The sequence below is a fragment of the Oncorhynchus mykiss genome, unplaced genomic scaffold (genome assembly GCF_013265735.2).
Source record: "Oncorhynchus mykiss isolate Arlee unplaced genomic scaffold, USDA_OmykA_1.1 un_scaffold_375, whole genome shotgun sequence".
Lineage (NCBI taxonomy): Eukaryota > Metazoa > Chordata > Actinopteri > Salmoniformes > Salmonidae > Oncorhynchus > Oncorhynchus mykiss.
Window position 1 is genome coordinate 97,501 of NW_023493822.1, and position 23,820 is coordinate 121,320.

The 23,820-nt window shown below is 45.0% G+C and overlaps 57 non-coding genes and 13 pseudogenes across 57 annotated transcripts; all 70 read left to right on the forward strand.

Moving 5' to 3' along the window:
* Nucleotides 1–128: 128 nt before the first annotated feature.
* LOC118953692 lies at nt 129–247 on the forward strand. The gene has a single exon (XR_005043950.1). It is a non-coding gene; the product is annotated as a 5S ribosomal RNA (ribosomal RNA).
* A 177-nt stretch (nt 248–424) lies between these two features.
* LOC118953951 lies at nt 425–543 on the forward strand. The gene has a single exon (XR_005044134.1). It is a non-coding gene; the product is annotated as a 5S ribosomal RNA (ribosomal RNA).
* Nucleotides 544–803: 260 nt separating this feature from the next.
* LOC118953821 lies at nt 804–922 on the forward strand. The gene has a single exon (XR_005044079.1). It is a non-coding gene; the product is annotated as a 5S ribosomal RNA (ribosomal RNA).
* A 177-nt stretch (nt 923–1,099) lies between these two features.
* Nucleotides 1,100–1,218, forward strand: LOC118953952. Its single transcript, XR_005044135.1, has one exon. It is a non-coding gene; the product is annotated as a 5S ribosomal RNA (ribosomal RNA).
* A 260-nt stretch (nt 1,219–1,478) lies between these two features.
* On the forward strand, nt 1,479–1,597 carry LOC118953822. Its single transcript, XR_005044080.1, has one exon. It is a non-coding gene; the product is annotated as a 5S ribosomal RNA (ribosomal RNA).
* Nucleotides 1,598–1,774: 177 nt separating this feature from the next.
* LOC118953693 lies at nt 1,775–1,893 on the forward strand. The gene has a single exon (XR_005043951.1). It is a non-coding gene; the product is annotated as a 5S ribosomal RNA (ribosomal RNA).
* A 177-nt stretch (nt 1,894–2,070) lies between these two features.
* On the forward strand, nt 2,071–2,189 carry LOC118953812. The gene has a single exon (XR_005044070.1). It is a non-coding gene; the product is annotated as a 5S ribosomal RNA (ribosomal RNA).
* Nucleotides 2,190–2,449: 260 nt separating this feature from the next.
* On the forward strand, nt 2,450–2,568 carry LOC118953823. Its single transcript, XR_005044081.1, has one exon. It is a non-coding gene; the product is annotated as a 5S ribosomal RNA (ribosomal RNA).
* A 177-nt stretch (nt 2,569–2,745) lies between these two features.
* On the forward strand, nt 2,746–2,864 carry LOC118953763. Its single transcript, XR_005044021.1, has one exon. It is a non-coding gene; the product is annotated as a 5S ribosomal RNA (ribosomal RNA).
* Nucleotides 2,865–3,124: 260 nt separating this feature from the next.
* On the forward strand, nt 3,125–3,243 carry LOC118953824. The gene has a single exon (XR_005044082.1). It is a non-coding gene; the product is annotated as a 5S ribosomal RNA (ribosomal RNA).
* Nucleotides 3,244–3,420: 177 nt separating this feature from the next.
* LOC118953694 lies at nt 3,421–3,539 on the forward strand. The gene has a single exon (XR_005043952.1). It is a non-coding gene; the product is annotated as a 5S ribosomal RNA (ribosomal RNA).
* A 177-nt stretch (nt 3,540–3,716) lies between these two features.
* LOC118953953 lies at nt 3,717–3,835 on the forward strand. Its single transcript, XR_005044136.1, has one exon. It is a non-coding gene; the product is annotated as a 5S ribosomal RNA (ribosomal RNA).
* A 260-nt stretch (nt 3,836–4,095) lies between these two features.
* Nucleotides 4,096–4,214, forward strand: LOC118953840. The gene has a single exon (XR_005044098.1). It is a non-coding gene; the product is annotated as a 5S ribosomal RNA (ribosomal RNA).
* Nucleotides 4,215–4,474: 260 nt separating this feature from the next.
* LOC118953696 lies at nt 4,475–4,593 on the forward strand. The gene has a single exon (XR_005043954.1). It is a non-coding gene; the product is annotated as a 5S ribosomal RNA (ribosomal RNA).
* A 177-nt stretch (nt 4,594–4,770) lies between these two features.
* On the forward strand, nt 4,771–4,889 carry LOC118953775. Its single transcript, XR_005044033.1, has one exon. It is a non-coding gene; the product is annotated as a 5S ribosomal RNA (ribosomal RNA).
* Nucleotides 4,890–5,149: 260 nt separating this feature from the next.
* LOC118953825 lies at nt 5,150–5,268 on the forward strand. The gene has a single exon (XR_005044083.1). It is a non-coding gene; the product is annotated as a 5S ribosomal RNA (ribosomal RNA).
* Nucleotides 5,269–5,528: 260 nt separating this feature from the next.
* Nucleotides 5,529–5,647, forward strand: LOC118953697. The gene has a single exon (XR_005043955.1). It is a non-coding gene; the product is annotated as a 5S ribosomal RNA (ribosomal RNA).
* Nucleotides 5,648–5,824: 177 nt separating this feature from the next.
* On the forward strand, nt 5,825–5,943 carry LOC118953776. Its single transcript, XR_005044034.1, has one exon. It is a non-coding gene; the product is annotated as a 5S ribosomal RNA (ribosomal RNA).
* A 260-nt stretch (nt 5,944–6,203) lies between these two features.
* LOC118953698 lies at nt 6,204–6,322 on the forward strand. Its single transcript, XR_005043956.1, has one exon. It is a non-coding gene; the product is annotated as a 5S ribosomal RNA (ribosomal RNA).
* Nucleotides 6,323–6,582: 260 nt separating this feature from the next.
* Nucleotides 6,583–6,701, forward strand: LOC118953699. The gene has a single exon (XR_005043957.1). It is a non-coding gene; the product is annotated as a 5S ribosomal RNA (ribosomal RNA).
* A 177-nt stretch (nt 6,702–6,878) lies between these two features.
* Nucleotides 6,879–6,997, forward strand: LOC118953809. The gene has a single exon (XR_005044067.1). It is a non-coding gene; the product is annotated as a 5S ribosomal RNA (ribosomal RNA).
* A 260-nt stretch (nt 6,998–7,257) lies between these two features.
* LOC118953700 lies at nt 7,258–7,376 on the forward strand. Its single transcript, XR_005043958.1, has one exon. It is a non-coding gene; the product is annotated as a 5S ribosomal RNA (ribosomal RNA).
* Nucleotides 7,377–7,553: 177 nt separating this feature from the next.
* Nucleotides 7,554–7,672, forward strand: LOC118953777. The gene has a single exon (XR_005044035.1). It is a non-coding gene; the product is annotated as a 5S ribosomal RNA (ribosomal RNA).
* Nucleotides 7,673–7,932: 260 nt separating this feature from the next.
* LOC118953701 lies at nt 7,933–8,051 on the forward strand. The gene has a single exon (XR_005043959.1). It is a non-coding gene; the product is annotated as a 5S ribosomal RNA (ribosomal RNA).
* A 177-nt stretch (nt 8,052–8,228) lies between these two features.
* Nucleotides 8,229–8,347, forward strand: LOC118953854 (annotated as a pseudogene).
* A 260-nt stretch (nt 8,348–8,607) lies between these two features.
* Nucleotides 8,608–8,726, forward strand: LOC118953914 (annotated as a pseudogene).
* Nucleotides 8,727–8,903: 177 nt separating this feature from the next.
* On the forward strand, nt 8,904–9,022 carry LOC118953954. The gene has a single exon (XR_005044137.1). It is a non-coding gene; the product is annotated as a 5S ribosomal RNA (ribosomal RNA).
* Nucleotides 9,023–9,282: 260 nt separating this feature from the next.
* LOC118953915 lies at nt 9,283–9,401 on the forward strand (annotated as a pseudogene).
* A 177-nt stretch (nt 9,402–9,578) lies between these two features.
* Nucleotides 9,579–9,697, forward strand: LOC118953624. Its single transcript, XR_005043882.1, has one exon. It is a non-coding gene; the product is annotated as a 5S ribosomal RNA (ribosomal RNA).
* A 260-nt stretch (nt 9,698–9,957) lies between these two features.
* Nucleotides 9,958–10,076, forward strand: LOC118953929 (annotated as a pseudogene).
* A 177-nt stretch (nt 10,077–10,253) lies between these two features.
* LOC118953625 lies at nt 10,254–10,372 on the forward strand. The gene has a single exon (XR_005043883.1). It is a non-coding gene; the product is annotated as a 5S ribosomal RNA (ribosomal RNA).
* A 260-nt stretch (nt 10,373–10,632) lies between these two features.
* On the forward strand, nt 10,633–10,751 carry LOC118953868 (annotated as a pseudogene).
* Nucleotides 10,752–10,928: 177 nt separating this feature from the next.
* On the forward strand, nt 10,929–11,047 carry LOC118953780. The gene has a single exon (XR_005044038.1). It is a non-coding gene; the product is annotated as a 5S ribosomal RNA (ribosomal RNA).
* Nucleotides 11,048–11,307: 260 nt separating this feature from the next.
* On the forward strand, nt 11,308–11,426 carry LOC118953702. The gene has a single exon (XR_005043960.1). It is a non-coding gene; the product is annotated as a 5S ribosomal RNA (ribosomal RNA).
* A 260-nt stretch (nt 11,427–11,686) lies between these two features.
* LOC118953703 lies at nt 11,687–11,805 on the forward strand. Its single transcript, XR_005043961.1, has one exon. It is a non-coding gene; the product is annotated as a 5S ribosomal RNA (ribosomal RNA).
* Nucleotides 11,806–11,982: 177 nt separating this feature from the next.
* Nucleotides 11,983–12,101, forward strand: LOC118953626. The gene has a single exon (XR_005043884.1). It is a non-coding gene; the product is annotated as a 5S ribosomal RNA (ribosomal RNA).
* Nucleotides 12,102–12,278: 177 nt separating this feature from the next.
* On the forward strand, nt 12,279–12,397 carry LOC118953627. The gene has a single exon (XR_005043885.1). It is a non-coding gene; the product is annotated as a 5S ribosomal RNA (ribosomal RNA).
* Nucleotides 12,398–12,657: 260 nt separating this feature from the next.
* LOC118953704 lies at nt 12,658–12,776 on the forward strand. Its single transcript, XR_005043962.1, has one exon. It is a non-coding gene; the product is annotated as a 5S ribosomal RNA (ribosomal RNA).
* Nucleotides 12,777–12,953: 177 nt separating this feature from the next.
* Nucleotides 12,954–13,072, forward strand: LOC118953628. Its single transcript, XR_005043886.1, has one exon. It is a non-coding gene; the product is annotated as a 5S ribosomal RNA (ribosomal RNA).
* A 260-nt stretch (nt 13,073–13,332) lies between these two features.
* On the forward strand, nt 13,333–13,451 carry LOC118953826. Its single transcript, XR_005044084.1, has one exon. It is a non-coding gene; the product is annotated as a 5S ribosomal RNA (ribosomal RNA).
* A 177-nt stretch (nt 13,452–13,628) lies between these two features.
* Nucleotides 13,629–13,747, forward strand: LOC118953630. The gene has a single exon (XR_005043888.1). It is a non-coding gene; the product is annotated as a 5S ribosomal RNA (ribosomal RNA).
* A 260-nt stretch (nt 13,748–14,007) lies between these two features.
* On the forward strand, nt 14,008–14,126 carry LOC118953916 (annotated as a pseudogene).
* Nucleotides 14,127–14,303: 177 nt separating this feature from the next.
* LOC118953859 lies at nt 14,304–14,412 on the forward strand (annotated as a pseudogene).
* Nucleotides 14,413–14,672: 260 nt separating this feature from the next.
* On the forward strand, nt 14,673–14,791 carry LOC118953918 (annotated as a pseudogene).
* Nucleotides 14,792–14,968: 177 nt separating this feature from the next.
* Nucleotides 14,969–15,088, forward strand: LOC118953813. The gene has a single exon (XR_005044071.1). It is a non-coding gene; the product is annotated as a 5S ribosomal RNA (ribosomal RNA).
* A 177-nt stretch (nt 15,089–15,265) lies between these two features.
* LOC118953631 lies at nt 15,266–15,384 on the forward strand. The gene has a single exon (XR_005043889.1). It is a non-coding gene; the product is annotated as a 5S ribosomal RNA (ribosomal RNA).
* A 260-nt stretch (nt 15,385–15,644) lies between these two features.
* On the forward strand, nt 15,645–15,763 carry LOC118953919 (annotated as a pseudogene).
* Nucleotides 15,764–15,940: 177 nt separating this feature from the next.
* Nucleotides 15,941–16,059, forward strand: LOC118953632. Its single transcript, XR_005043890.1, has one exon. It is a non-coding gene; the product is annotated as a 5S ribosomal RNA (ribosomal RNA).
* A 260-nt stretch (nt 16,060–16,319) lies between these two features.
* Nucleotides 16,320–16,438, forward strand: LOC118953920 (annotated as a pseudogene).
* A 177-nt stretch (nt 16,439–16,615) lies between these two features.
* On the forward strand, nt 16,616–16,735 carry LOC118953814. Its single transcript, XR_005044072.1, has one exon. It is a non-coding gene; the product is annotated as a 5S ribosomal RNA (ribosomal RNA).
* Nucleotides 16,736–16,912: 177 nt separating this feature from the next.
* On the forward strand, nt 16,913–17,031 carry LOC118953869 (annotated as a pseudogene).
* A 177-nt stretch (nt 17,032–17,208) lies between these two features.
* On the forward strand, nt 17,209–17,327 carry LOC118953781. The gene has a single exon (XR_005044039.1). It is a non-coding gene; the product is annotated as a 5S ribosomal RNA (ribosomal RNA).
* Nucleotides 17,328–17,587: 260 nt separating this feature from the next.
* Nucleotides 17,588–17,706, forward strand: LOC118953734. The gene has a single exon (XR_005043992.1). It is a non-coding gene; the product is annotated as a 5S ribosomal RNA (ribosomal RNA).
* Nucleotides 17,707–17,883: 177 nt separating this feature from the next.
* Nucleotides 17,884–18,002, forward strand: LOC118953623. The gene has a single exon (XR_005043881.1). It is a non-coding gene; the product is annotated as a 5S ribosomal RNA (ribosomal RNA).
* A 260-nt stretch (nt 18,003–18,262) lies between these two features.
* Nucleotides 18,263–18,381, forward strand: LOC118953921 (annotated as a pseudogene).
* A 177-nt stretch (nt 18,382–18,558) lies between these two features.
* Nucleotides 18,559–18,677, forward strand: LOC118953633. The gene has a single exon (XR_005043891.1). It is a non-coding gene; the product is annotated as a 5S ribosomal RNA (ribosomal RNA).
* A 260-nt stretch (nt 18,678–18,937) lies between these two features.
* LOC118953870 lies at nt 18,938–19,056 on the forward strand (annotated as a pseudogene).
* A 178-nt stretch (nt 19,057–19,234) lies between these two features.
* On the forward strand, nt 19,235–19,353 carry LOC118953782. The gene has a single exon (XR_005044040.1). It is a non-coding gene; the product is annotated as a 5S ribosomal RNA (ribosomal RNA).
* A 260-nt stretch (nt 19,354–19,613) lies between these two features.
* LOC118953705 lies at nt 19,614–19,732 on the forward strand. The gene has a single exon (XR_005043963.1). It is a non-coding gene; the product is annotated as a 5S ribosomal RNA (ribosomal RNA).
* Nucleotides 19,733–19,992: 260 nt separating this feature from the next.
* Nucleotides 19,993–20,111, forward strand: LOC118953707. The gene has a single exon (XR_005043965.1). It is a non-coding gene; the product is annotated as a 5S ribosomal RNA (ribosomal RNA).
* Nucleotides 20,112–20,288: 177 nt separating this feature from the next.
* Nucleotides 20,289–20,407, forward strand: LOC118953634. Its single transcript, XR_005043892.1, has one exon. It is a non-coding gene; the product is annotated as a 5S ribosomal RNA (ribosomal RNA).
* A 260-nt stretch (nt 20,408–20,667) lies between these two features.
* LOC118953827 lies at nt 20,668–20,786 on the forward strand. The gene has a single exon (XR_005044085.1). It is a non-coding gene; the product is annotated as a 5S ribosomal RNA (ribosomal RNA).
* A 260-nt stretch (nt 20,787–21,046) lies between these two features.
* Nucleotides 21,047–21,165, forward strand: LOC118953708. Its single transcript, XR_005043966.1, has one exon. It is a non-coding gene; the product is annotated as a 5S ribosomal RNA (ribosomal RNA).
* A 260-nt stretch (nt 21,166–21,425) lies between these two features.
* Nucleotides 21,426–21,544, forward strand: LOC118953709. Its single transcript, XR_005043967.1, has one exon. It is a non-coding gene; the product is annotated as a 5S ribosomal RNA (ribosomal RNA).
* Nucleotides 21,545–21,721: 177 nt separating this feature from the next.
* LOC118953635 lies at nt 21,722–21,840 on the forward strand. Its single transcript, XR_005043893.1, has one exon. It is a non-coding gene; the product is annotated as a 5S ribosomal RNA (ribosomal RNA).
* Nucleotides 21,841–22,100: 260 nt separating this feature from the next.
* LOC118953779 lies at nt 22,101–22,219 on the forward strand. The gene has a single exon (XR_005044037.1). It is a non-coding gene; the product is annotated as a 5S ribosomal RNA (ribosomal RNA).
* A 177-nt stretch (nt 22,220–22,396) lies between these two features.
* LOC118953778 lies at nt 22,397–22,515 on the forward strand. The gene has a single exon (XR_005044036.1). It is a non-coding gene; the product is annotated as a 5S ribosomal RNA (ribosomal RNA).
* A 260-nt stretch (nt 22,516–22,775) lies between these two features.
* LOC118953805 lies at nt 22,776–22,894 on the forward strand. The gene has a single exon (XR_005044063.1). It is a non-coding gene; the product is annotated as a 5S ribosomal RNA (ribosomal RNA).
* Nucleotides 22,895–23,154: 260 nt separating this feature from the next.
* On the forward strand, nt 23,155–23,273 carry LOC118953710. Its single transcript, XR_005043968.1, has one exon. It is a non-coding gene; the product is annotated as a 5S ribosomal RNA (ribosomal RNA).
* Nucleotides 23,274–23,450: 177 nt separating this feature from the next.
* Nucleotides 23,451–23,569, forward strand: LOC118953636. Its single transcript, XR_005043894.1, has one exon. It is a non-coding gene; the product is annotated as a 5S ribosomal RNA (ribosomal RNA).
* The last annotated feature ends 251 nt before the right edge of the window (nt 23,570–23,820 follow it).

The window sequence follows — 23,820 nt, forward strand, 5'->3', positions numbered from 1 at the left end:
GGCTACAGTATATGCAATTTCTTCCACTTTTTGAGTGACACAAAGATGCTTATCTAAATGGTGGAAATGCAACAGCTGTTAATCAGGCTCACTTTGACTTTACATAGTGCACCAAGAGATAGTTTCTTGCTTACGGCCACACCGGCCTGAGTACGCCTGATCTCGTCCGATCTCGGAAGCTAAGCAGGGTCGGGCCTGGTTAGTACTTGGATGGGAGACCGCCTGGGAATACCAGGTGCTGTAAGCTTTTTGTCACTGCCTTGTGGAATTTCAACTCTTTGTCCGTTTTTTCCCACAAGGCTGAAATATGTGCCCTCGCTTTGAAATAAGTAAGCAAGGTTAGTTTGTATTTCATCCAACAATCTGTGCTACAAATTATGGCTACAGTATATGCAATTTCATCCACTTTTTGAGATTGCCTTTCGCTTACGGCCACACCGGCCTGAGTACACCTGATCTCGTCCGATCTCGGAAGCTAAGCAGGGTCGGGCCTGGTTAGTACTTGGATGGGAGACCGCCTGGGAATACCAGGTGCTGTAAGCTTTTTGTCACTGCCTTGTGGAATTTCAACTCTTTGTCCGTTTTTTCCCACAAGGCTGAAATATGTGCCCTCGCTTTGAAATAAGTAAGCAAGGTTAGTTTGTATTTCATCCAACAATCTGTGCTACAAATTATGGCTACAGTATATGCAATTTCTTCCACTTTTTGAGTGACACAAAGATGCTTATCTAAATGGTGGAAATGCAACAGCTGTTAATCAGGCTCACTTTGACTTTACATAGTGCACCAAGAGATAGTTTCTCACTTACGGCAACACCGGCCTGAGTACGCCTGATCTCGTCCGATCTCGGAAGCTAAGCAGGGTCGGGCCTGGTTAGTACTTGGATGGGAGACCGCCTGGGAATACCAGGTGCTGTAAGCTTTTTGTCACTGCCTTGTGGAATTTCAACTCTTTGTCCGTTTTTTCCCACAAGGCTGAAATATGTGCCCTCGCTTTGAAATAAGTAAGCAAGGTTAGTTTGTATTTCATCCAACAATCTGTGCTACAAATTATGGCTACAGTATATGCAATTTCATCCACTTTTTGAGATTGCCTTTCGCTTACGGCCACACCGGCCTGAGTACACCTGATCTCGTCCGATCTCGGAAGCTAAGCAGGGTCGGGCCTGGTTAGTACTTGGATGGGAGACCGCCTGGGAATACCAGGTGCTGTAAGCTTTTTGTCACTGCCTTGTGGAATTTCAACTCTTTGTCCGTTTTTTCCCACAAGGCTGAAATATGTGCCCTCGCTTTGAAATAAGTAAGCAAGGTTAGTTTGTATTTCATCCAACAATCTGTGCTACAAATTATGGCTACAGTATATGCAATTTCTTCCACTTTTTGAGTGACACAAAGATGCTTATCTAAATGGTGGAAATGCAACAGCTGTTAATCAGGCTCACTTTGACTTTACATAGTGCACCAAGAGATAGTTTCTCACTTACGGCAACACCGGCCTGAGTACGCCTGATCTCGTCCGATCTCGGAAGCTAAGCAGGGTCGGGCCTGGTTAGTACTTGGATGGGAGACCGCCTGGGAATACCAGGTGCTGTAAGCTTTTTGTCACTGCCTTGTGGAATTTCAACTCTTTGTCCGTTTTTTCCCACAAGGCTGAAATATGTGCCCTCGCTTTGAAATAAGTAAGCAAGGTTAGTTTGTATTTCATCCAACAATCTGTGCTACAAATTATGGCTACAGTATATGCAATTTCATCCACTTTTTGAGATTGCCTTTCGCTTACGGCCACACCGGCCTGAGTACGCCTGATCTCGTCCGATCTCGGAAGCTAAGCAGGGTCGGGCCTGGTTAGTACTTGGATGGGAGACCGCCTGGGAATACCAGGTGCTGTAAGCTTTTTGTCACTGCCTTGTGGAATTTCAACTCTTTGTCCGTTTTTTCCCACAAGGCTGAAATATGTGCCCTCGCTTTGAAATAAGTAAGCAAGGTTAGTTTGTATTTCATCCAACAATCTGTGCTACAAATTATGGCTACAGTATATGCAATTTCATCCACTTTTTGAGATTGCCTTTCGCTTACGGCCACACCGGCCTGAGTACACCTGATCTCGTCCGATCTCGGAAGCTAAGCAGGGTCGGGCCTGGTTAGTACTTGGATGGGAGACAGCCTGGGAATACCAGGTGCTGTAAGCTTTTTGTCACTGCCTTGTGGAATTTCAACTCTTTGTCCGTTTTTTCCCACAAGGCTGAAATATGTGCCCTCGCTTTGAAATAAGTAAGCAAGGTTAGTTTGTATTTCATCCAACAATCTGTGCTACAAATTATGGCTACAGTATATGCAATTTCTTCCACTTTTTGAGTGACACAAAGATGCTTATCTAAATGGTGGAAATGCAACAGCTGTTAATCAGGCTCACTTTGACTTTACATAGTGCACCAAGAGATAGTTTCTCACTTACGGCAACACCGGCCTGAGTACGCCTGATCTCGTCCGATCTCGGAAGCTAAGCAGGGTCGGGCCTGGTTAGTACTTGGATGGGAGACCGCCTGGGAATACCAGGTGCTGTAAGCTTTTTGTCACTGCCTTGTGGAATTTCAACTCTTTGTCCGTTTTTTCCCACAAGGCTGAAATATGTGCCCTCGCTTTGAAATAAGTAAGCAAGGTTAGTTTGTATTTCATCCAACAATCTGTGCTACAAATTATGGCTACAGTATATGCAATTTCATCCACTTTTTGAGATTGCCTTTCGCTTACGGCCACACCGGCCTGAGTACACCTGATCTCGTCCGATCTCGGAAGCCAAGCAGGGTCGGGCCTGGTTAGTACTTGGATGGGAGACCGCCTGGGAATACCAGGTGCTGTAAGCTTTTTGTCACTGCCTTGTGGAATTTCAACTCTTTGTCCGTTTTTTCCCACAAGGCTGAAATATGTGCCCTCGCTTTGAAATAAGTAAGCAAGGTTAGTTTGTATTTCATCCAACAATCTGTGCTACAAATTATGGCTACAGTATATGCAATTTCTTCCACTTTTTGAGTGACACAAAGATGCTTATCTAAATGGTGGAAATGCAACAGCTGTTAATCAGGCTCACTTTGACTTTACATAGTGCACCAAGAGATAGTTTCTCACTTACGGCAACACCGGCCTGAGTACGCCTGATCTCGTCCGATCTCGGAAGCTAAGCAGGGTCGGGCCTGGTTAGTACTTGGATGGGAGACCGCCTGGGAATACCAGGTGCTGTAAGCTTTTTGTCACTGCCTTGTGGAATTTCAACTCTTTGTCCGTTTTTTCCCACAAGGCTGAAATATGTGCCCTCGCTTTGAAATAAGTAAGCAAGGTTAGTTTGTATTTCATCCAACAATCTGTGCTACAAATTATGGCTACAGTATATGCAATTTCATCCACTTTTTGAGATTGCCTTTCGCTTACGGCCACACCGGCCTGAGTACGCCTGATCTCGTCCGATCTCGGAAGCTAAGCAGGGTCGGGCCTGGTTAGTACTTGGATGGGAGACCGCCTGGGAATACCAGGTGCTGTAAGCTTTTTGTCACTGCCTTGTGGAATTTCAACTCTTTGTCCGTTTTTTCCCACAAGGCTGAAATATGTGCCCTCGCTTTGAAATAAGTAAGCAAGGTTAGTTTGTATTTCATCCAACAATCTGTGCTACAAATTATGGCTACAGTATATGCAATTTCATCCACTTTTTGAGATTGCCTTTCGCTTACGGCCACACCGGCCTGAGTACACCTGATCTCGTCCGATCTCGGAAGCTAAGCAGGGTCGGGCCTGGTTAGTACTTGGATGGGAGACCGCCTGGGAATACCAGGTGCTGTAAGCTTTTTGTCACTGCCTTGTGGAATTTCAACTCTTTGTCCGTTTTTTCCCACAAGGCTGAAATATGTGCCCTCGCTTTGAAATAAGTAAGCAAGGTTAGTTTGTATTTCATCCAACAATCTGTGCTACAAATTATGGCTACAGTATATGCAATTTCTTCCACTTTTTGAGTGACACAAAGATGCTTATCTAAATGGTGGAAATGCAACAGCTGTTAATCAGGCTCACTTTGACTTTACATAGTGCACCAAGAGATAGTTTCTCACTTACGGCAACACCGGCCTGAGTACTCCTGATCTCGTCCGATCTCGGAAGCTAAGCAGGGTCGGGCCTGGTTAGTACTTGGATGGGAGACCGCCTGGGAATACCAGGTGCTGTAAGCTTTTTGTCACTGCCTTGTGGAATTTCAACTCTTTGTCCGTTTTTTCCCACAAGGCTGAAATATGTGCCCTCGCTTTGAAATAAGTAAGCAAGGTTAGTTTGTATTTCATCCAACAATCTGTGCTACAAATTATGGCTACAGTATATGCAATTTCTTCCACTTTTTGAGTGACACAAAGATGCTTATCTAAATGGTGGAAATGCAACAGCTGTTAATCAGGCTCACTTTGACTTTACATGGTGCACCAAGAGATAGTTTCTCGCTTACGGCCACACCGGCCTGAGTACGCCTGATCTCGTCCGATCTCGGAAGCTAAGCAGGGTCGGGCCTGGTTAGTACTTGGATGGGAGACCGCCTGGGAATACCAGGTGCTGTAAGCTTTTTGTCACTGCCTTGTGGAATTTCAACTCTTTGTCCGTTTTTTCCCACAAGGCTGAAATATGTGCCCTCGCTTTGAAATAAGTAAGCAAGGTTAGTTTGTATTTCATCCAACAATCTGTGCTACAAATTATGGCTACAGTATATGCAATTTCATCCACTTTTTGAGATTGCCTTTCGCTTACGGCCACACCGGCCTGAGTACACCTGATCTCGTCCGATCTCGGAAGCTAAGCAGGGTCGGGCCTGGTTAGTACTTGGATGGGAGACCGCCTGGAAATACCAGGTGCTGTAAGCTTTTTGTCACTGCCTTGTGGAATTTCAACTCTTTGTCCGTTTTTTCCCACAAGGCTGAAATATGTGCCCTCGCTTTGAAATAAGTAAGCAAGGTTAGTTTGTATTTCATCCAACAATCTGTGCTACAAATTATGGCTACAGTATATGCAATTTCTTCCACTTTTTGAGTGACACAAAGATGCTTATCTAAATGGTGGAAATGCAACAGCTGTTAATCAGGCTCACTTTGACTTTACATAGTGCACCAAGAGATAGTTTCTCACTTACGGCAACACCGGCCTGAGTACGCCTGATCTCGTCCGATCTCGGAAGCTAAGCAGGGTCGGGCCTGGTTAGTACTTGGATGGGAGACCGCCTGGGAATACCAGGTGCTGTAAGCTTTTTGTCACTGCCTTGTGGAATTTCAACTCTTTGTCCGTTTTTTCCCACAAGGCTGAAATATGTGCCCTCGCTTTGAAATAAGTAAGCAAGGTTAGTTTGTATTTCATCCAACAATCTGTGCTACAAATTATGGCTACAGTATATGCAATTTCTTCCACTTTTTGAGTGACACAAAGATGCTTATCTAAATGGTGGAAATGCAACAGCTGTTAATCAGGCTCACTTTGACTTTACATGGTGCACCAAGAGATAGTTTCTCGCTTACGGCCACACCGGCCTGAGTACGCCTGATCTCGTCCGATCTCGGAAGCTAAGCAGGGTCGGGCCTGGTTAGTACTTGGATGGGAGACCGCCTGGGAATACCAGGTGCTGTAAGCTTTTTGTCACTGCCTTGTGGAATTTCAACTCTTTGTCCGTTTTTTCCCACAAGGCTGAAATATGTGCCCTCGCTTTGAAATAAGTAAGCAAGGTTAGTTTGTATTTCATCCAACAATCTGTGCTACAAATTATGGCTACAGTATATGCAATTTCATCCACTTTTTGAGATTGCCTTTCGCTTACGGCCACACCGGCCTGAGTACACCTGATCTCGTCCGATCTCGGAAGCTAAGCAGGGTCGGGCCTGGTTAGTACTTGGATGGGAGACCGCCTGGAAATACCAGGTGCTGTAAGCTTTTTGTCACTGCCTTGTGGAATTTCAACTCTTTGTCCGTTTTTTCCCACAAGGCTGAAATATGTGCCCTCGCTTTGAAATAAGTAAGCAAGGTTAGTTTGTATTTCATCCAACAATCTGTGCTACAAATTATGGCTACAGTATATGCAATTTCTTCCACTTTTTGAGTGACACAAAGATGCTTATCTAAATGGTGGAAATGCAACAGCTGTTAATCAGGCTCACTTTGACTTTACATAGTGCACCAAGAGATAGTTTCTCGCTTACGGCCACACCGGCCTGAGTACGCCTGATCTCGTCCGATCTCGGAAGCTAAGCAGGGTCGGGCCTGGTTAGTACTTGGATGGGAGACCGCCTGGGAATACCAGGTGCTGTAAGCTTTTTGTCACTGCCTTGTGGAATTTCAACTCTTTGTCCGTTTTTTCCCACAAGGCTGAAATATGTGCCCTCGCTTTGAAATAAGTAAGCAAGGTTAGTTTGTATTTCATCCAACAATCTGTGCTACAAATTATGGCTACAGTATATGCAATTTCTTCCACTTTTTGAGTGACACAAAGATGCTTATCTAAATGGTGGAAATGCAACAGCTGTTAATCAGGCTCACTTTGACTTTACATGGTGCACCAAGAGATAGTTTCTCGCTTACGGCCACACCGGCCTGAGTACGCCTGATCTCGTCCGATCTCGGAAGCTAAGCAGGGTCGGGCCTGGTTAGTACTTGGATGGGAGACCGCCTGGGAATACCAGGTGCTGTAAGCTTTTTGTCACTGCCTTGTGGAATTTCAACTCTTTGTCCGTTTTTTCCCACAAGGCTGAAATATGTGCCCTCGCTTTGAAATAAGTAAGCAAGGTTAGTTTGTATTTCATCCAACAATCTGTGCTACAAATTATGGCTACAGTATATGCAATTTCATCCACTTTTTGAGATTGCCTTTCGCTTACGGCCACACCGGTCTGAGTACACCTGATCTCGTCCGATCTCGGAAGCTAAGCAGGGTCGGGCCTGGTTAGTACTTGGATGGGAGACCGCCTGGAAATACCAGGTGCTGTAAGCTTTTTGTCACTGCCTTGTGGAATTTCAACTCTTTGTCCGTTTTTTCCCACAAGGCTGAAATATGTGCCCTCGCTTTGAAATAAGTAAGCAAGGTTAGTTTGTATTTCATCCAACAATCTGTGCTACAAATTATGGCTACAGTATATGCAATTTCTTCCACTTTTTGAGTGACACAAAGATGCTTATCTAAATGGTGGAAATGCAACAGCTGTTAATCAGGCTCACTTTGACTTTACATAGTGCACCAAGAGATAGTTTCTTGCTTACGGCCACACCGGCCTGAGTACGCCTGATCTCGTCCGATCTCGGAAGCTAAGCAGGGTCGGGCCTGGTTAGTACTTGGATGGGAGACCGCCTGGGAATACCAGGTGCTGTAAGCTTTTTGTCACTGCCTTGTGGAATTTCAACTCTTTGTCCGTTTTTTCCCACAAGGCTGAAATATGTGCCCTCGCTTTGAAATAAGTAAGCAAGGTTAGTTTGTATTTCATCCAACAATCTGTGCTACAAATTATGGCTACAGTATATGCAATTTCATCCACTTTTTGAGATTGCCTTTCGCTTACGGCCACACCGGCCTGAGTACACCTGATCTCGTCCGATCTCGGAAGCTAAGCAGGGTCGGGCCTGGTTAGTACTTGGATGGGAGACCGCCTGGAAATACCAGGTGCTGTAAGCTTTTTGTCACTGCCTTGTGGAATTTCAACTCTTTGTCCGTTTTTTCCCACAAGGCTGAAATATGTGCCCTCGCTTTGAAATAAGTAAGCAAGGTTAGTTTGTATTTCATCCAACAATCTGTGCTACAAATTATGGCTACAGTATATGCAATTTCTTCCACTTTTTGAGTGACACAAAGATGCTTATCTAAATGGTGGAAATGCAACAGCTGTTAATCAGGCTCACTTTGACTTTACATAGTGCACCAAGAGATAGTTTCTCGCTTACGGCCACACCGGCCTGAGTACGCCTGATCTCGTCCGATCTCGGAAGCTAAGCAGGGTCGGGCCTGGTTAGTACTTGGATGGGAGACCGCCTGGGAATACCAGGTGCTGTAAGCTTTTTGTCACTGCCTTGTGGAATTTCAACTCTTTGTCCGTTTTTTCCCACAAGGCTGAAATATGTGCCCTCGCTTTGAAATAAGTAAGCAAGGTTAGTTTGTATTTCATCCAACAATCTGTGCTACAAATTATGGCTACAGTATATGCAATTTCATCCACTTTTTGAGATTGCCTTTCGCTTACGGCCACACCGGCCTGAGTACACCTGATCTCGTCCGATCTCGGAAGCTAAGCAGGGTCGGGCCTGGTTAGTACTCGGATGGGAGAAAGCCTGGGAATACCAGGTGCTGTAAGCTTTTTGTCACTGCCTTGTGGAATTTCAACTCTTTGTCCGTTTTTCCCCACAAGGCTGAAATATGTGCCCTCGCTTTGAAATAAGTAAGCAAGGTTAGTTTGTATTTCATCCAACAATCTGTGCTACAAATTATGGCTACAGTATATGCAATTTCTTCCACTTTTTGAGTGACACAAAGATGCTTATCTAAATGGTGGAAATGCAACAGCTGTTAATCAGGCTCACTTTGACTTTACATAGTGCACCAAGAGATAGTTTCTCACTTACGGCAACACCGGCCTGAGTACGCCTGATCTCGTCCGATCTCGGAAGCTAAGCAGGGTCGGGCCTGGTTAGTACTTGGATGGGAGACAGCCTGGCAATACCAGGTGCTGTAAGCTTTTTGTCACTGCCTTGTGGAATTTCAACTCTTTGTCCGTTTTTTCCCACTAGGCTGAAATATGTGCCCTCGCTTTGAAATAAGTAAGCAAGGTTAGTTTGTATTTCATCCAACAATCTGTGCTACAAATTATGGCTACAGTATATGCAATTTCATCCACTTTTTGAGATTGCCTTTCGCTTACGGCCACACCGGCCTGAGTACACCTGATCTCGTCCGATCTCGGAAGCTAAGCAGGGTCGGGCCTGGTTAGTACTTGGATGGGAGACCGCCTGGGAATACCAGGTGCTGTAAGCTTTTTGTCACTGCCTTGTGGAATTTCAACTCTTTGTCCGTTTTTTCCCACAAGGCTGAAATATGTGCCCTCGCTTTGAAATAAGTAAGCAAGGTTAGTTTGTATTTCATCCAACAATCTGTGCTACAAATTATGGCTACAGTATATGCAATTTCTTCCACTTTTTGAGTGACACAAAGATGCTTATCTAAATGGTGGAAATGCAACAGCTGTTAATCAGGCTCACTTTGACTTTACATAGTGCACCAAGAGATAGTTTCTCACTTACGGCAACACCGGCCTGAGTACGCCTGATCTCGTCCGATCTCGGAAGCTAAGCAGGGTCGGGCCTGGTTAGTACTTGGATGGGAGACAGCCTGGCAATACCAGGTGCTGTAAGCTTTTTGTCACTGCCTTGTGGAATTTCAACTCTTTGTCCGTTTTTTCCCACTAGGCTGAAATATGTGCCCTCGCTTTGAAATAAGTAAGCAAGGTTAGTTTGTATTTCATCCAACAATCTGTGCTACAAATTATGGCTACAGTATATGCAATTTCATCCACTTTTTGAGATTGCCTTTCGCTTACGGCCACACCGGCCTGAGTACACCTGATCTCGTCCGATCTCGGAAGCTAAGCAGGGTCGGGCCTGGTTAGTACTTGGATGGGAGACCGCCTGGGAATACCAGGTGCTGTAAGCTTTTTGTCACTGCCTTGTGGAATTTCAACTCTTTGTCCGTTTTTTCCCACAAGGCTGAAATATGTGCCCTCGCTTTGAAATAAGTAAGCAAGGTTAGTTTGTATTTCATCCAACAATCTGTGCTACAAATTATGGCTACAGTATATGCAATTTCTTCCACTTTTTGAGTGACACAAAGATGCTTATCTAAATGGTGGAAATGCAACAGCTGTTAATCAGGCTCACTTTGACTTTACATAGTGCACCAAGAGATAGTTTCTCACTTATGGCAACACCGGCCTGAGTACGCCTGATCTCGTCCGATCTCGGAAGCTAAGCAGGGTCGGGCCTGGTTAGTACTTGGATGGGAGACAGCCTGGCAATACCAGGTGCTGTAAGCTTTTTGTCACTGCCTTGTGGAATTTCAACTCTTTGTCCGTTTTTTCCCACTAGGCTGAAATATGTGCCCTCGCTTTGAAATAAGTAAGCAAGGTTAGTTTGTATTTCATCCAACAATCTGTGCTACAAATTATGGCTACAGTATATGCAATTTCATCCACTTTTTGAGATTGCCTTTCGCTTACGGCCACACCGGCCTGAGTACACCTGATCTCGTCCGATCTCGGAAGCTAAGCAGGGTCGGGCCTGGTTAGTACTTGGATGGGAGACCGCCTGGGAATACCAGGTGCTGTAAGCTTTTTGTCACTGCCTTGTGGAATTTCAACTCTTTGTCCGTTTTTTCCCACAAGGCTGAAATATGTGCCCTCGCTTTGAAATAAGTAAGCAAGGTTAGTTTGTATTTCATCCAACAATCTGTGCTACAAATTATGGCTACAGTATATGCAATTTCTTCCACTTTTTGAGTGACACAAAGATGCTTATCTAAATGGTGGAAATGCAACAGCTGTTAATCAGGCTCACTTTGACTTTACATAGTGCACCAAGAGATAGTTTCTCGCTTACGGCCACACCGGCCTGAGTACGCCTGATCTCGTCCGATCTCGGAAGCTAAGCAGAGTCGGGCCTGGTTAGTACTTGGATGGGAGACAGCCTGGCAATACCAGGTGCTGTAAGCTTTTTGTCACTGCCTTGTGGAATTTCAACTCTTTGTCCGTTTTTTCCCACAAGGCTGAAATATGTGCCCTCGCTTTGAAATAAGTAAGCAAGGTTAGTTTGTATTTCATCCAACAATCTGTGCTACAAATTATGGCTACAGTATATGCAATTTCATCCACTTTTTGAGGGTGCCTTTCGCTTACGGCCACACCGGCCTGAGTACTCCTGATCTCGTCCGGTCTCGGAAGCTAAGCAGGGTCGGGCCTGGTTAGTACTTGGATGGGAGACCGCCTGGGAATACCAGGTGCTGTAAGCTTTTTGTCACTGCCTTGTGGAATTTCAACTCTTTGTCCGTTTTTTCCCACAAGGCTGAAATATGTGCCCTCGCTTTGAAATAAGTAAGCAAGGTTAGTTTGTATTTCATCCAACAATCTGTGCTACAAATTATGGCTACAGTATATGCAATTTCTTCCACTTTTTGAGTGACACAAAGATGCTTATCTAAATGGTGGAAATGCAACAGCTGTTAATCAGGCTCACTTTGACTTTACATAGTGCACCAAGAGATAGTTTCTCGCTTACGGCCACACCGGCCTGAGTACGCCTGATCTCGTCCGATCTCGGAAGCTAAGCAGGGTCGGGCCTGGTTAGTACTTGGATGGGAGACCGCCTGGGAATACCAGGTGCTGTAAGCTTTTTGTCACTGCCTTGTGGAATTTCAACTCTTTGTCCGTTTTTTCCCACAAGGCTGAAATATGTGCCCTCGCTTTGAAATAAGTAAGCAAGGTTAGTTTGTATTTCATCCAACAATCTGTGCTACAAATTATGGCTACAGTATATGCAATTTCTTCCACTTTTTGAGTGACACAAAGATGCTTATCTAAATGGTGGAAATGCAACAGCTGTTAATCAGGCTCACTTTGACTTTACATAGTGCACCAAGAGATAGTTTCTCGCTTACGGCCACACCGGCCTGAGTACGCCTGATCTCGTCCGATCTCGGAAGCTAAGCAGGGTCGGGCCTGGTTAGTACTTGGATGGGAGACCGCCTGGGAATACCAGGTGCTGTAAGCTTTTTGTCACTGCCTTGTGGAATTTCAACTCTTTGTCCGTTTTTTCCCACAAGGCTGAAATATGTGCCCTCGCTTTGAAATAAGTAAGCAAGGTTAGTTTGTATTTCATCCAACAATCTGTGCTACAAATTATGGCTACAGTATATGCAATTTCATCCACTTTTTGAGATTGCCTTTCGCTTACGGCCACACCGGCCTGAGTACACCTGATCTCGTCCGATCTCGGAAGCTAAGCAGGGTCGGGCCTGGTTAGTACTTGGATGGGAGACCGCCTGGGAATACCAGGTGCTGTAAGCTTTTTGTCACTGCCTTGTGGAATTTCAACTCTTTGTCCGTTTTTTCCCACAAGGCTGAAATATGTGCCCTCGCTTTGAAATAAGTAAGCAAGGTTAGTTTGTATTTCATCCAACAATCTGTGCTACAAATTATGGCTACAGTATATGCAATTTCATCCACTTTTTGAGATTGCCTTTCGCTTACGGCCACACCGGCCTGAGTACACCTGATCTCGTCCGATCTCGGAAGCTAAGCAGGGTCGGGCCTGGTTAGTACTTGGATGGGAGACCGCCTGGGAATACCAGGTGCTGTAAGCTTTTTGTCACTGCCTTGTGGAATTTCAACTCTTTGTCCGTTTTTTCCCACAAGGCTGAAATATGTGCCCTCGCTTTGAAATAAGTAAGCAAGGTTAGTTTGTATTTCATCCAACAATCTGTGCTACAAATTATGGCTACAGTATATGCAATTTCTTCCACTTTTTGAGTGACACAAAGATGCTTATCTAAATGGTGGAAATGCAACAGCTGTTAATCAGGCTCACTTTGACTTTACATAGTGCACCAAGAGATAGTTTCTCGCTTACGGCCACACCGGCCTGAGTACGCCTGATCTCGTCCGATCTCGGAAGCTAAGCAGGGTCGGGCCTGGTTAGTACTTGGATGGGAGACCGCCTGGGAATACCAGGTGCTGTAAGCTTTTTGTCACTGCCTTGTGGAATTTCAACTCTTTGTCCGTTTTTTCCCACAAGGCTGAAATATGTGCCCTCGCTTTGAAATAAGTAAGCAAGGTTAGTTTGTATTTCATCCAACAATCTGTGCTACAAATTATGGCTACAGTATATGCAATTTCATCCACTTTTTGAGATTGCCTTTCGCTTACGGCCACACCGGCCTGAGTACACCTGATCTCGTCCGATCTCGGAAGCTAAGCAGGGTCGGGCCTGGTTAGTACTTGGATGGGAGACCGCCTGGGAATACCAGGTGCTGTAAGCTTTTTGTCACTGCCTTGTGGAATTTCAACTCTTTGTCCGTTTTTTCCCACAAGGCTGAAATATGTGCCCTCGCTTTGAAATAAGTAAGCAAGGTTAGTTTGTATTTCATCCAACAATCTGTGCTACAAATTATGGCTACAGTATATGCAATTTCTTCCACTTTTTGAGTGACACAAAGATGCTTATCTAAATGGTGGAAATGCAACAGCTGTTAATCAGGCTCACTTTGACTTTACATAGTGCACCAAGAGATAGTTTCTCACTTACGGCAACACCGGCCTGAGTACGCCTGATCTCGTCCGATCTCGGAAGCTAAGCAGGGTCGGGCCTGGTTAGTACTTGGATGGGAGACCGCCTGGGAATACCAGGTGCTGTAAGCTTTTTGTCACTGCCTTGTGGAATTTCAACTCTTTGTCCGTTTTTTCCCACAAGGCTGAAATATGTGCCCTCGCTTTGAAATAAGTAAGCAAGGTTAGTTTGTATTTCATCCAACAATCTGTGCTACAAATTATGGCTACAGTATATGCAATTTCATCCACTTTTTGAGATTGCCTTTCGCTTACGGCCACACCGGCCTGAGTACACCTGATCTCGTCCGATCTCGGAAGCTAAGCAGGGTCGGGCCTGGTTAGTACTTGGATGGGAGACCGCCTGGGAATACCAGGTGCTGTAAGCTTTTTGTCACTGCCTTGTGGAATTTCAACTCTTTGTCCGTTTTTTCCCACAAGGCTGAAATATGTGCCCTCGCTTTGAAATAAGTAAGCAAGGTTAGTTTGTATTTCATCCAACAATCTGTGCTACAAATTATGGCTACAGTATATGCAATTTCTTCCACTTTTTGAGTGACACAAAGATGCTTATCTAAATGGTGGAAATGCAACAGCTGTTAATCAGGCTCACTTTGACTTTACATAGTGCACCAAGAGATAGTTTCTCACTTACGGCAACACCGGCCTGAGTACGCCTGATCTCGTCCGATCTCGGAAGCTAAGCAGGGTCGGGCCTGGTTAGTACTTGGATGGGAGACAGCCTGGCAATACCAGGTGCTGTAAGCTTTTTGTCACTGCCTTGTGGAATTTCAACTCTTTGTCCGTTTTTTCCCACTAGGCTGAAATATGTGCCCTCGCTTTGAAATAAGTAAGCAAGGTTAGTTTGTATTTCATCCAACAATCTGTGCTACAAATTATGGCTACAGTATATGCAATTTCATCCACTTTTTGAGATTGCCTTTCGCTTACGGCCACACCGGCCTGAGTACACCTGATCTCGGAAGCTAAGCAGGGTCGGGCCTGGTTAGTACTTGGATGGGAGACCGCCTGGGAATACCAGGTGCTGTAAGCTTTTTGTCACTGCCTTGTGGAATTTCAACTCTTTGTCCGTTTTTTCCCACAAGGCTGAAATATGTGCCCTCGCTTTGAAATAAGTAAGCAAGGTTAGTTTGTATTTCATCCAACAATCTGTGCTACAAATTATGGCTACAGTATATGCAATTTCTTCCACTTTTTGAGTGACACAAAGATGCTTATCTAAATGGTGGAAATGCAACAGCTGTTAATCAGGCTCACTTTGACTTTACATAGTGCACCAAGAGATAGTTTCTCACTTACGGCAACACCGGCCTGAGTACGCCTGATCTCGTCCGATCTCGGAAGCTAAGCAGGGTCGGGCCTGGTTAGTACTTGGATGGGAGACAGCCTGGCAATACCAGGTGCTGTAAGCTTTTTGTCACTGCCTTGTGGAATTTCAACTGTTTGTCCGTTTTTTCCCACTAGGCTGAAATATGTGCCCTCGCTTTGAAATAAGTAAGCAAGGTTAGTTTGTATTTCATCCAACAATCTGTGCTACAAATTATGGCTACAGTATATGCAATTTCATCCACTTTTTGAGATTGCCTTTCGCTTACGGCCACACCGGCCTGAGTACACCTGATCTCGTCCGATCTCGGAAGCTAAGCAGGGTCGGGCCTGGTTCAGTACTTGGATGGGAGACCGCCTGGGAATACCAGGTGCTGTAAGCTTTTTGTCACTGCCTTGTGGAATTTCAACTCTTTGTCCGTTTTTTCCCACAAGGCTGAAATATGTGCCCTCGCTTTGAAATAAGTAAGCAAGGTTAGTTTGTATTTCATCCAACAATCTGTGCTACAAATTATGGCTACAGTATATGCAATTTCATCCACTTTTTGAGATTGCCTTTCGCTTACGGCCACACCGGCCTGAGTACACCTGATCTCGTCCGATCTCGGAAGCTAAGCAGGGTCGGGCCTGGTTAGTACTTGGATGGGAGACCGCCTGGGAATACCAGGTGCTGTAAGCTTTTTGTCACTGCCTTGTGGAATTTCAACTCTTTGTCCGTTTTTTCCCACAAGGCTGAAATATGTGCCCTCGCTTTGAAATAAGTAAGCAAGGTTAGTTTGTATTTCATCCAACAATCTGTGCTACAAATTATGGCTACAGTATATGCAATTTCTTCCACTTTTTGAGTGACACAAAGATGCTTATCTAAATGGTGGAAATGCAACAGCTGTTAATCAGGCTCACTTTGACTTTACATAGTGCACCAAGAGATAGTTTCTCACTTACGGCAACACCGGCCTGAGTACGCCTGATCTCGTCCGATCTCGGAAGCTAAGCAGGGTCGGGCCTGGTTAGTACTTGGATGGGAGACAGCCTGGCAATACCAGGTGCTGTAAGCTTTTTGTCACTGCCTTGTGGAATTTCAACTCTTTGTCCGTTTTTTCCCACTAGGCTGAAATATGTGCCCTCGCTTTGAAATAAGTAAGCAAGGTTAGTTTGTATTTCATCCAACAATCTGTGCTACAAATTATGGCTACAGTATATGCAATTTCATCCACTTTTTGAGATTGCCTTTCGCTTACGGCCACACCGGCCTGAGTACACCTGATCTCGTCCGATCTCGGAAGCTAAGCAGGGTCGGGCCTGGTTAGTACTTGGATGGGAGACCGCCTGGGAATACCAGGTGCTGTAAGCTTTTTGTCACTGCCTTGTGGAATTTCAACTCTTTGTCCGTTTTTTCCCACAAGGCTGAAATATGTGCCCTCGCTTTGAAATAAGTAAGCAAGGTTAGTTTGTATTTCATCCAACAATCTGTGCTACAAATTATGGCTACAGTATATGCAATTTCTTCCACTTTTTGAGTGACACAAAGATGCTTATCTAAATGGTGGAAATGCAACAGCTGTTAATCAGGCTCACTTTGACTTTACATAGTGCACCAAGAGATAGTTTCTCACTTACGGCAACACCGGCCTGAGTACGCCTGATCTCGTCCGATCTCGGAAGCTAAGCAGGGTCGGGCCTGGTTAGTACTTGGATGGGAGACAGCCTGGCAATACCAGGTGCTGTAAGCTTTTTGTCACTGCCTTGTGGAATTTCAACTGTTTGTCCGTTTTTTCCCACTAGGCTGAAATATGTGCCCTCGCTTTGAAATAAGTAAGCAAGGTTAGTTTGTATTTCATCCAACAATCTGTGCTACAAATTATGGCTACAGTATATGCAATTTCATCCACTTTTTGAGATTGCCTTTCGCTTACGGCCACACCGGCCTGAGTACACCTGATCTCGTCCGATCTCGGAAGCTAAGCAGGGTCGGGCCTGGTTCAGTACTTGGATGGGAGACCGCCTGGGAATACCAGGTGCTGTAAGCTTTTTGTCACTGCCTTGTGGAATTTCAACTCTTTGTCCGTTTTTTCCCACAAGGCTGAAATATGTGCCCTCGCTTTGAAATAAGTAAGCAAGGTTAGTTTGTATTTCATCCAACAATCTGTGCTACAAATTATGGCTACAGTATATGCAATTTCATCCACTTTTTGAGATTGCCTTTCGCTTACGGCCACACCGGCCTGAGTACGCCTGATCTCGTCCGATCTCGGAAGCTAAGCAGAGTCGGGCCTGGTTAGTACTTGGATGGGAGACAGCCTGGCAATACCAGGTGCTGTAAGCTTTTTGTCACTGCCTTGTGGAATTTCAACTCTTTGTCCGTTTTTTCCCACAAGGCTGAAATATGTGCCCTCGCTTTGAAATAAGTAAGCAAGGTTAGTTTGTATTTCATCCAACAATCTGTGCTACAAATTATGGCTACAGTATATGCAATTTCATCCACTTTTTGAGGGTGCCTTTCGCTTACGGCCACACCGGCCTGAGTACTCCTGATCTCGTCCGGTCTCGGAAGCTAAGCAGGGTCGGGCCTGGTTAGTACTTGGATGGGAGACCGCCTGGGAATACCAGGTGCTGTAAGCTTTTTGTCACTGCCTTGTGGAATTTCAACTCTTTGTCCGTTTTTTCCCACAAGGCTGAAATATGTGCCCTCGCTTTGAAATAAGTAAGCAAGGTTAGTTTGTATTTCATCCAACAATCTGTGCTACAAATTATGGCTACAGTATATGCAATTTCTTCCACTTTTTGAGTGACACAAAGATGCTTATCTAAATGGTGGAAATGCAACAGCTGTTAATCAGGCTCACTTTGACTTTACATAGTGCACCAAGAGATAGTTTCTCGCTTACGGCCACACCGTCCTGAGTACGCCTGATCTCGTCCGATCTCGGAAGCTAAGCAGGGTCGGGCCTGGTTAGTACTTGGATGGGAGACCGCCTGGGAATACCAGGTGCTGTAAGCTTTTTGTCACTGCCTTGTGGAATTTCAACTCTTTGTCCGTTTTTTCCCACAAGGCTGAAATATGTGCCCTCGCTTTGAAATAAGTAAGCAAGGTTAGTTTGTATTTCATCCAACAATCTGTGCTACAAATTATGGCTACAGTATATGCAATTTCATCCACTTTTTGAGATTGCCTTTCGCTTACGGCCACACCGGCCTGAGTACACCTGATCTCGTCCGATCTCGGAAGCTAAGCAGGGTTGGGCCTGGTTAGTACTTGGATGGGAGACCGCCTGGGAATACCAGGTGCTGTAAGCTTTTTGTCACTGCCTTGTGGAATTTCAACTCTTTGTCCGTTTTTTCCCACAAGGCTGAAATATGTGCCCTCGCTTTGAAATAAGTAAGCAAGGTTAGTTTGTATTTCATCCAACAATCTGTGCTACAAATTATGGCTACAGTATATGCAATTTCTTCCACTTTTTGAGTGACACAAAGATGCTTATCTAAATGGTGGAAATGCAACAGCTGTTAATCAGGCTCACTTTGACTTTACATAGTGCACCAAGAGATAGTTTCTCACTTACGGCAACACCGGCCTGAGTACGCCTGATCTCGTCCGATCTCGGAAGCTAAGCAGGGTCGGGCCTGGTTAGTACTTGGATGGGAGACAGCCTGGCAATACCAGGTGCTGTAAGCTTTTTGTCACTGCCTTGTGGAATTTCAACTCTTTGTCCGTTTTTTCCCACTAGGCTGAAATATGTGCCCTCGCTTTGAAATAAGTAAGCAAGGTTAGTTTGTATTTCATCCAACAATCTGTGCTACAAATTATGGCTACAGTATATGCAATTTCATCCACTTTTTGAGATTGCCTTTCGCTTACGGCCACACCGGCCTGAGTACACCTGATCTCGTCCGATCTCGGAAGCTAAGCAGGGTCGGGCCTGGTTAGTACTTGGATGGGAGACCGCCTGGGAATACCAGGTGCTGTAAGCTTTTTGTCACTGCCTTGTGGAATTTCAACTCTTTGTCCGTTTTTTCCCACAAGGCTGAAATATGTGCCCTCGCTTTGAAATAAGTAAGCAAGGTTAGTTTGTATTTCATCCAACAATCTGTGCTACAAATTATGGCTACAGTATATGCAATTTCTTCCACTTTTTGAGTGACACAAAGATGCTTATCTAAATGGTGGAAATGCAACAGCTGTTAATCAGGCTCACTTTGACTTTACATAGTGCACCAAGAGATAGTTTCTCGCTTACGGCCACACCGGCCTGAGTACGCCTGATCTCGTCCGATCTCGGAAGCTAAGCAGAGTCGGGCCTGGTTAGTACTTGGATGGGAGACAGCCTGGCAATACCAGGTGCTGTAAGCTTTTTTGTCACTGCCTTGTGGAATTTCAACTCTTTGTCCGTTTTTTCCCACAAGGCTGAAATATGTGCCCTCGCTTTGAAATAAGTAAGCAAGGTTAGTTTGTATTTCATCCAACAATCTGTGCTACAAATTATGGCTACAGTATATGCAATTTCATCCACTTTTTGAGGGTGCCTTTCGCTTACGGCCACACCGGCCTGAGTACTCCTGATCTCGTCCGGTCTCGGAAGCTAAGCAGGGTCGGGCCTGGTTAGTACTTGGATGGGAGACCGCCTGGGAATACCAGGTGCTGTAAGCTTTTTGTCACTGCCTTGTGGAATTTCAACTCTTTGTCCGTTTTTTCCCACAAGGCTGAAATATGTGCCCTCGCTTTGAAATAAGTAAGCAAGGTTAGTTTGTATTTCATCCAACAATCTGTGCTACAAATTATGGCTACAGTATATGCAATTTCTTCCACTTTTTGAGTGACACAAAGATGCTTATCTAAATGGTGGAAATGCAACAGCTGTTAATCAGGCTCACTTTGACTTTACATAGTGCACCAAGAGATAGTTTCTCGCTTACGGCCACACCGGCCTGAGTACGCCTGATCTCGTCCGATCTCGGAAGCTAAGCAGGGTCGGGCCTGGTTAGTACTTGGATGGGAGACCGCCTGGGAATACCAGGTGCTGTAAGCTTTTTGTCACTGCCTTGTGGAATTTCAACTCTTTGTCCGTTTTTTCCCACAAGGCTGAAATATGTGCCCTCGCTTTGAAATAAGTAAGCAAGGTTAGTTTGTATTTCATCCAACAATCTGTGCTACAAATTATGGCTACAGTATATGCAATTTCTTCCACTTTTTGAGTGACACAAAGATGCTTATCTAAATGGTGGAAATGCAACAGCTGTTAATCAGGCTCACTTTGACTTTACATAGTGCACCAAGAGATAGTTTCTCGCTTACGGCCACACCGGCCTGAGTACGCCTGATCTCGTCCGATCTCGGAAGCTAAGCAGGGTCGGGCCTGGTTAGTACTTGGATGGGAGACCGCCTGGGAATACCAGGTGCTGTAAGCTTTTTGTCACTGCCTTGTGGAATTTCAACTCTTTGTCCGTTTTTTCCCACAAGGCTGAAATATGTGCCCTCCCTTTGAAATAAGTAAGCAAGGTTAGTTTGTATTTCATCCAACAATCTGTGCTACAAATTATGGCTACAGTATATGCAATTTCATCCACTTTTTGAGATTGCCTTTCGCTTACGGCCACACCGGCCTGAGTACACCTGATCTCGTCCGATCTCGGAAGCTAAGCAGGGTCGGGCCTGGTTAGTACTTGGATGGGAGACCGCCTGGGAATACCAGGTGCTGTAAGCTTTTTGTCACTGCCTTGTGGAATTTCAACTCTTTGTCCGTTTTTTCCCACAAGGCTGAAATATGTGCCCTCGCTTTGAAATAAGTAAGCAAGGTTAGTTTGTATTTCATCCAACAATCTGTGCTACAAATTATGGCTACAGTATATGCAATTTCTTCCACTTTTTGAGTGACACAAAGATGCTTATCTAAATGGTGGAAATGCAACAGCTGTTAATCAGGCTCACTTTGACTTTACATAGTGCACCAAGAGATAGTTTCTCACTTACGGCAACACCGGCCTGAGTACGCCTGATCTCGTCCGATCTCGGAAGCTAAGCAGGGTCGGGCCTGGTTAGTACTTGGATGGGAGACCGCCTGGGAATACCAGGTGCTGTAAGCTTTTTGTCACTGCCTTGTGGAATTTCAACTCTTTGTCCGTTTTTTCCCACAAGGCTGAAATATGTGCCCTCGCTTTGAAATAAGTAAGCAAGGTTAGTTTGTATTTCATCCAACAATCTGTGCTACAAATTATGGCTACAGTATATGCAATTTCTTCCACTTTTTGAGTGACACAAAGATGCTTATCTAAATGGTGGAAATGCAACAGCTGTTAATCAGGCTCACTTTGACTTTACATGGTGCACCAAGAGATAGTTTCTCGCTTACGGCCACACCGGCCTGAGTACGCCTGATCTCGTCCGATCTCGGAAGCTAAGCAGGGTCGGGCCTGGTTAGTACTTGGATGGGAGACCGCCTGGGAATACCAGGTGCTGTAAGCTTTTTGTCACTGCCTTGTGGAATTTCAACTCTATGTCCGTTTTTTCCCACAAGGCTGAAATATGTGCCCTCGCTTTGAAATAAGTAAGCAAGGTTAGTTTGTATTTCATCCAACAATCTGTGCTACAAATTATGGCTACAGTATATGCAATTTCTTCCACTTTTTGAGTGACACAAAGATGCTTATCTAAATGGTGGAAATGCAACAGCTGTTAATCAGGCTCACTTTGACTTTACATGGTGCACCAAGAGATAGTTTCTCGCTTACGGCCACACCGGCCTGAGTACGCCTGATCTCGTCCGATCTCGGAAGCTAAGCAGGGTCGGGCCTGGTTAGTACTTGGATGGGAGACCGCCTGGGAATACCAGGTGCTGTAAGCTTTTTGTCACTGCCTTGTGGAATTTCAACTCTTTGTCCGTTTTTTCCCACAAGGCTGAAATATGTGCCCTCGCTTTGAAATAAGTAAGCAAGGTTAGTTTGTATTTCATCCAACAATCTGTGCTACAAATTATGGCTACAGTATATGCAATTTCATCCACTTTTTGAGATTGCCTTTCGCTTACGGCCACACCGGCCTGAGTACACCTGATCTCGTCCGATCTCGGAAGCTAAGCAGGGTCGGGCCTGGTTAGTACTTGGATGGGAGACCGCCTGGGAATACCAGGTGCTGTAAGCTTTTTGTCACTGCCTTGTGGAATTTCAACTCTTTGTCCGTTTTTTCCCACAAGGCTGAAATATGTGCCCTCGCTTTGAAATAAGTAAGCAAGGTTAGTTTGTATTTCATCCAACAATCTGTGCTACAAATTATGGCTACAGTATATGCAATTTCTTCCACTTTTTGAGTGACACAAAGATGCTTATCTAAATGGTGGAAATGCAACAGCTGTTAATCAGGCTCACTTTGACTTTACATGGTGCACCAAGAGATAGTTTCTCGCTTACGGCCACACCGGCCTGAGTACGCCTGATCTCGTCCGGTCTCGGAAGCTAAGCAGGGTCGGGCCTGGTTAGTACTTGGATGGGAGACCGCCTGGGAATACCAGGTGCTGTAAGCTTTTTGTCACTGCCTTGTGGAATTTCAACTCTTTGTCCGTTTTTTCCCACAAGGCTGAAATATGTGCCCTCGCTTTGAAATAAGTAAGCAAGGTTAGTTTGTATTTCATCCAACAATCTGTGCTACAAATTATGGCTACAGTATATGCAATTTCATCCACTTTTTGAGATTGCCTTTCGCTTACGGCCACACCGGCCTGAGTACACCTGATCTCGTCCGATCTCGGAAGCTAAGCAGGGTCGGGCCTGGTTAGTACTTGGATGGGAGACCGCCTGGAAATACCAGGTGCTGTAAGCTTTTTGTCACTGCCTTGTGGAATTTCAACTCTTTGTCCGTTTTTTCCCACAAGGCTGAAATATGTGCCCTCGCTTTGAAATAAGTAAGCAAGGTTAGTTTGTATTTCATCCAACAATCTGTGCTACAAATTATGGCTACAGTATATGCAATTTCTTCCACTTTTTGAGTGACACAAAGATGCTTATCTAAATGGTGGAAATGCAACAGCTGTTAATCAGGCTCACTTTGACTTTACATAGTGCACCAAGAGATAGTTTCTCGCTTACGGCCACACCGGCCTGAGTACGCCTGATCTCGTCCGATCTCGGAAGCTAAGCAGGGTCGGGCCTGGTTAGTACTTGGATGGGAGACCGCCTGGAAATACCAGGTGCTGTAAGCTTTTTGTCACTGCCTTGTGGAATTTCAACTCTTTGTCCGTTTTTTCCCACAAGGCTGAAATATGTGCCCTCGCTTTGAAATAAGTAAGCAAGGTTAGTTTGTATTTCATCCAACAATCTGTGCTACAAATTATGGCTACAGTATATGCAATTTCTTCCACTTTTTGAGTGACACAAAGATGCTTATCTAAATGGTGGAAATGCAACAGCTGTTAATCAGGCTCACTTTGACTTTACATAGTGCACCAAGAGATAGTTTCTCGCTTACGGCCACACCGGCCTGAGTACGCCTGATCTCGTCCGATCTCGGAAGCTAAGCAGGGTCGGGCCTGGTTAGTACTTGGATGGGAGACCGCCTGGGAATACCAGGTGCTGTAAGCTTTTTGTCACTGCCTTGTGGAATTTCAACTCTTTGTCCGTTTTTTCCCACAAGGCTGAAATATGTGCCCTCGCTTTGAAATAAGTAAGCAAGGTTAGTTTGTATTTCATCCAACAATCTGTGCTACAAATTATGGCTACAGTATATGCAATTTCATCCACTTTTTGAGATTGCCTTTCGCTTACGGCCACACCGGCCTGAGTACACCTGATCTCGTCCGATCTCGGAAGCTAAGCAGGGTCGGGCCTGGTTAGTACTTGGATGGGAGACCGCCTGGGAATACCAGGTGCTGTAAGCTTTTTGTCACTGCCTTGTGGAATTTCAACTCTTTGTCCGTTTTTCCCCACAAGGCTGAAATATGTGCCCTCGCTTTGAAATAAGTAAGCAAGGTTAGTTTGTATTTCATCCAACAATCTGTGCTACAAATTATGGCTACAGTATATGCAATTTCTTCCACTTTTTGAGTGACACAAAGATGCTTATCTAAATGGTGGAAATGCAACAGCTGTTAATCAGGCTCACTTTGACTTTACATAGTGCACCAAGAGA